Source organism: Tupaia chinensis, unplaced genomic scaffold, assembly GCF_000334495.1.
Source record: "Tupaia chinensis unplaced genomic scaffold, TupChi_1.0 Scaffold000576_1, whole genome shotgun sequence".
Taxonomy (NCBI): Eukaryota; Metazoa; Chordata; class Mammalia; order Scandentia; family Tupaiidae; genus Tupaia; species Tupaia belangeri.
The window spans coordinates 851,332-857,608 of NW_006160090.1; the positions used below are offsets into that span (position 1 = coordinate 851,332).

At 37.0% G+C, this 6,277-nt stretch overlaps 1 non-coding gene across 1 annotated transcript; it reads right to left on the reverse strand.

Moving 5' to 3' along the window:
- Nucleotides 1–5,961: 5,961 nt before the first annotated feature.
- Nucleotides 5,962–6,068, reverse strand: LOC114009633 (U6 spliceosomal RNA). The gene has a single exon (XR_003551016.1). It is a non-coding gene; the product is annotated as a U6 spliceosomal RNA (small nuclear RNA).
- Between the last annotated feature and the right edge of the window lie 209 nt (nucleotides 6,069–6,277).

The window sequence follows — 6,277 nt, forward strand, 5'->3', positions numbered from 1 at the left end:
TTTAAAGGTAAATGGGCTTGGAATTATTAAATGTATTCCATTGGATCAATATCATAAAGAATACTTATTTTCGTTTCACTTATCAGAGAACTACACGTATTACATATAGCTACTCTTAATATATATTTTCCCCCAAGCTTTTCAAATGAAGATATTTCCCTCCATTTTCATCCTATATTGAAGAAATAATGTAAGTCCTATTTAGGGCACTGGCTAGTGCTTGCCTAAACCCTGTAAATGTTCACCCACAATGGAATCAATAAACGGAATATAGAATTCATCTCACAGATGAATGACGCCTAATGGACCCTAGATTTTAATTCTGAGACATGAGCCCAAACTGAAAAGCTTAAAAAAAATTAACAAATTCTTCTCTAAGTCAAAAACAAAGGTATCATACTTGGACAAAAGAAAAATTGTGCAATTAATGGTGCACTCATAACCCGTCTGGTTAGCATGAATAAAACATTAACAGGAATTGTACAGATTAAATATTGAGGTGTTGGATACTGGCACTCACCGCAAACAATGAGAGCCTTTTACACTTATCAGTGATTTCCTTAGTAAAAGATTTGTGAAACTCGGAAAGGAACGCAGTCAGGGAGAAAATAAAGAAGCATCTTTTCCCTAATATTAGCCCCTGAGAAAAAGGAAAATGACAAATTTAGGTTATATTCAACTGGCCTAATACCCATTCATTTGACACATTCTTATAGCTGCATGAATTTTTCAATTTCCTCTCCAGATACCTGGTAACATTTGAATACAGGTTTGTGTCCCGTGTTCTATGTTGTTTTCATTAAATCAACCATGAATAGTTATCTGTTGATAACGTAAATGGTAATGTCCCTGACTTGACTAATATGCACTGTGTTCATGTTGAGAAAATCATGCTGTACACTCTAAAGATAAACAGTGATTAAATGTAAACGATAAATAAATACATCAACCAACCATGTGTAGCTGACTTGGGGGTCAGACCGTTAGGCATAGCTGGAACTAGGCAAGTTCTGAACTGACAGAAGGTTCAGGAAGCTGAAGTAAGGTGATCTTGGTGATGTCCCTTTCACAGGCCCCATGGTGGTTATTCTCTATTCTTCCCTCACTCCCAATTCCAGAATCTCCTCCATCCTTTAGCCACTGTTCTACTTTGCTGACACTGGAGTTACACACACACTTCCTCACCAACTTTTTCCCTCCCTCCCTCTTTGCTCCCATTCTTCTCTCCAGTCTCAGAATAAAACAAGCCTCCTTTTTTACCCATTGCTAAAACGTCCCACCATTCAACTGCTACTTGGTAGTCATGAACTCATCCATCCTTTTGAAGCAACTCCACTGACTCCTGCTGTCAAACACCCACGGACTTCTCTCATTTTGGTGCTTGGGAAGGAAAGACTCACCTTAATTTTCATGGAGGACTCATTTATCAACGCATATTTCCATAGCCCTTCTTTACTTCTCTATCAATTTTTTCTGTAGGTAATCTACATTGAAAAACAAAATAAATGCACAGTAGTTGACAGAAAAGGAAAAAAGGAAGAAGCTAACAAAAAATACTGACTATGTAAGGAGGAAAATAACAAGAAAATGTGCCTATAGGAAGGACATTACAAACTTTACAGTCAGAAGTAATTTTGTTAAATATATGGACATGTGTTCAGGATAGGAAAACTGAGCATCAAAAAAAAAAAGTCCTAAAACCGATTAAATATAAATTAGAGGACGTTTTATTTTTTCACACCAAGAATCTTTAAAAAGTTGTTCATATCAGAGCCAGCAAGTGGTGTGGTGGTTAAGGTACTAGACTCCACAAGACAGACAGTGGTTCAAGTCTCAGACCTGGCAGCTTGAAAATCACACCAGGCATGTGTGTGTGCATGCCCCAAATCCCAAGATGAGAATAGAAGAGGAGGAACTGTAGCATGGCCATCTCCTGGGGGAGGGAGGGTGATTTCTCACCTTCCCTCTCTTTGGCAAGTGCACATACCCTATGGCAAAAACCTAAAAAAAAAGAAAGAAAGAAAAAGAAGGAAGAAAGAAAGAAAGAAAGAAAAAAGAAAAATGAAAAAAGAAATTTTTCATATCTTTTTGACTAGAAAAATCATTTCTTAGAATCTGCCTAACAGAAATACTAATCAGAAGAAAAACACATGCACATTTTGTATATTCATGTGTATGTTCGTTTGGGTTTTATTTATGGTAATGAAGAAAACTGAATACATCCTAAAGTTCCAATAAAAGATAAATGGTTGAGAAAATTTATAGCATACCTAAGCAATAAAACACTTGCAGCTATTAAAATTCAGGTTGATTCATTATAGAAAGACAAGCTTATTTGATACCATTAAGAAAAACAATGATATGAACTAGTATAAATTCAACTGTGTAAAACACTGTCCAAGATATTAGGGGGAATGTATGCCAACATTTTAACAGGAGTAGCCTTTGGATAATGGCTTGCAGATAATGACTTTCTTCTGTTCTTTTATATTTTTCTATACTTTTCAGCAAGTCTAATATGAGCATATTCAGGTTAAAATTAATTAAATCTGCTTAGTGGGAAACTTCCCTTTCCTTTAATGTTCCAGTTATAAGAAAATGTAGAAATAGGCTGCCTTCTCTTCCATTTTTCATTCCAACAAAGAATCAGGAACTGGTGCAGGTAGAATGCCTCTTTTTTGTGTGACCTACAGCCCTGCAGTGGCTGCTTTGAATCGTAGCTGACTGTATAGATTTTTAGTTTTGAATCTCCCGTATGTACAGTCTCATCCTTCAGAAACCAGATATCGATCCCTATCTCACTGAGTCTACGCAAACTGGATTGCCTGAATTCAGGATTTTTTTTTAAGGAACAAATTCAGCAAATTAAATGGAGTATATTTTTTTTTCTACACTCTAGCACATGGTAAGTGTGACTGTGTCTTTTGTTTTTATCTAACCTTTCTGGTGACACAGAAATCTACAATACAAATGGTACATAGGGAAGCCATTTTTTGGTGGCTGATCAAGTCAACATCGTCAAAAGTGTAATTACACTCCCAAGCAAGTCCTGATACCAGGGTGGATATGTACCAAGAGAAGGATTAAATAGAAGGAAGACCAGGCCTGTGACTAATTCAAAATCAGCAACAAGACATCAGAGAAGCTGTTTTTATGTCAGCCAGTTATAGAGTGCAAATATTTGTTGAGTACCTCCTGATGTGACAGTTGCAGGAAACGAGGCAGACATGGGACTTGTTTCAGAGGCTTTCAGACTACTTGGAAAGAAGTAACTTAAATTAGTCACTTTTCTCTGATCAGAGAAGCCTAAGAGAAATTAAAAAGTGCTATGGACACTCAGCCAGAGCTGGACAGAAGTCCAGAAGTCCATCTTAAGGATGTATCATCTAAACTGATTCTCAAAAAATGAGTAGAAGTCTACCAGGTTAATTGGGACCAGAAAGAAGGTAGAGCTTAAAAGGGAAGAAAGATCATTTCAGAGGGGGCAGCATGCACTGGAATTGCTGAGATGAAAGAGAGTGTGTCCTATCTGAGAAACTAAGAAAAGTCTTCCATGGTCAAATGATACAAAAACTGGAAGGAAGTCGGGAGAGTCAGGGCCAAAGAGTTAAGTACTGCAGTGCCTAGAGGGTCAGGTAAAGACTCTGTACTTTTTTCTAAATGCAACGAGGAAGCATTTGTGAATTTTAGTCAGGTTGCTTTGGCTGCAATAAAAATACAAATTGTTTAGAAAGGGAATGTGGAATCAAAGAGATGACTTAGAAGGTTCTTGTTGTAGCCTAGTGAGAGAGGACGGTGGCCTGAGCAGTGTAGCATCAGCAGGCATGAAAACGAGAGGACAGATTTCAGAAAGCATTCCAAAATAGAGTCAGCCCTCAGGATCACACTGCTGCCTCCTTCAGTTGAGTCAACAGTTCAGCTTGCTTCTCTCACCCTTCTATATCCCACCACACTCCTATTCTGAGAATATGAAAATAGGGAGAAAATAGGGGAAATAGGTTGTTTTTTTTTTTAAAGGAAAGAGTACAAACCCTGCCCAGCTCTACGAACCAGAAGGAAACCTGCAAATTGAGTCCTTCATTTTCTCCCAATCCAAAATTCTGTGCACTTGATTATCCAAAGGAAAAAAATGGTGGTCAGTGTCAGGGTGGGAGTTGGGAGACTAACTACTCTCTTCTCTCTGCTCATAAGACTCTAACCACTTCACAACTAAAATGGATCTTGATCATGGATTCTTAAGAGGATTTTTTTTTTCATGTCAGTTTCCTCCTCTATTATGTATTTTCCCTAGAAACCTTCTATGAGAGGTTTTTATTATCCACAGTTCCTTTTCAGATGTTGCTCCAGCCCTAAATGTATTTGCATTAAGATGGGGCTTTTTTCTTGCATCTCCAAGAACCTTACCCTCTCACTATTAGTCCATTCATAACCCCTCACACTTAGAACAAGGGAAGTCCACATAGATGAAAGGAACCAGATCCATTTGCTCCTAACCAGGCCCTTGAAGAGCCTCTTAGAGGATCCCAGGTTACAAATATATTTATCCTTTTCATTCAAATATCTTTTTTTAAAGGCAAACATAGTCTATAAAATGGGGAGGGGGGTGTAAAGTCTATCTTTTCCACTGCCCTTTCTACAATAGAATCCTTCCTTCAAAATGTCTTTATCTGCTATCCACAAGACTGGCTTCAGATGTATATACCATTTACCCCCAAATGTGTGAAAGCATATTCATATTTCCCTGGGTTATGGGTTTCTGTGCCATCTCTTTGTACTAAAAGTTGTGAACAAGAGAAAGAACTTGATATTCTCGTTTTGGGGATGAAGAGAGAAACCAGGGCTCTATGATCGTTCTTTCTACTTATACAATTGCATGTACTTTAACAGAAACTTTGTATTGACTTGGAACCTTTGCAGGAATTACTGCTTGTTTCCATGACAACCGTGTCTATGGTATCTAGCTTTCCCCATGCACATTGGTGATGCAAGATAGGGCAAGGCTGCACGTGTTGGACTCAGTTATGAATCAATTACAGCAATGGAAATTTTTAAAAGACCACAACTTATCCCATACCTTGAGAGTTTAAGATGTTATATATCTAATTTTTTAAAAACAGACATGATGCTGTGGCCAAAGAATGAGCACATATTAAAAAACACAGATTTTCTATGAGCTTGTCTGTGAACCTTGAAAGTGACTGAATTTTTTTCCCCACATCTGAAAGTCTTTTTCTAAGAGCCCTGGCACCTGAATGCAAAATACATGCGGAGTACATAATTTCCCTTGATTTTCATCTTCCTTTTTCTCAAAAGTCTTTTTTTTTCATTTTCAGAATGAAGTAATAATGAAAAATACATTAAGTATAAGATTGAAAATCTTTTTTCTTCTTTTGTAATTGAGATTTATTGGTTGTGTCAAAGATCAGTACAGACATTTCAATTTGTACCCAATTCTTAACATATGTACCAAAAATTTAAAAAGCCAAATATAGTGATTCTTTTCAAGTTATTCCAGTGACATTCCAGTTACAAATTTGTAGGCAAATTTTCCTTAAGAGTATATCAAGAACCACTGTCTTCAGATGTTGAAAGCTGTTATGTAAGTCCCACCAAATCACAATTTAGTATCATACACACTACATACTTCAAATTTCCAATCTTTCACAGCACATTAAATTTCCAATCTTTCACAGCATATTAATTATTTTGAAAACTGGACTACCACGACCAAAGATGTTACAACTTGCACACCATTCTGACAGGGAGAGCAACAATCAAAGAGTGGTTTTCTTTAGGAAACAATACTACTAAAAAACATAATAGAAGTAATTTAAAATATTCAAGACACATTAAATGCATGACTGTGACTCCAAACTGCCATTTAGTATGTCTTGTATTTCAGATATAAAAACTACCCACCCGCCCCCACCGATGGAATGTTAAGCTGACACTCAAGAGAATAAAAATATGGAACGCTTCATGAATTTGCGTGACATCCTTGCGCAGGGGCCATGCTAATCTTCTCTGTATCATTCCAGTTTTAGTATATGTGCTGCCGAAGCAAGCACAAGATTGAAAATCTTTATCTGTACTATTCTTCCAGTCCTAACTAAAACACCTGCTCTATGAATTCAACCATTATTCATGAAAAACATCTTTATGAGAAATATATAATAGATTCTATGAAAAATATTTTCTCCCAGGGATTTGACTGTAGATTTTTGTCCTCCTCACACAGATAGTACTGCTCTGTGGTTGAGCATCGACATTCTTGGCA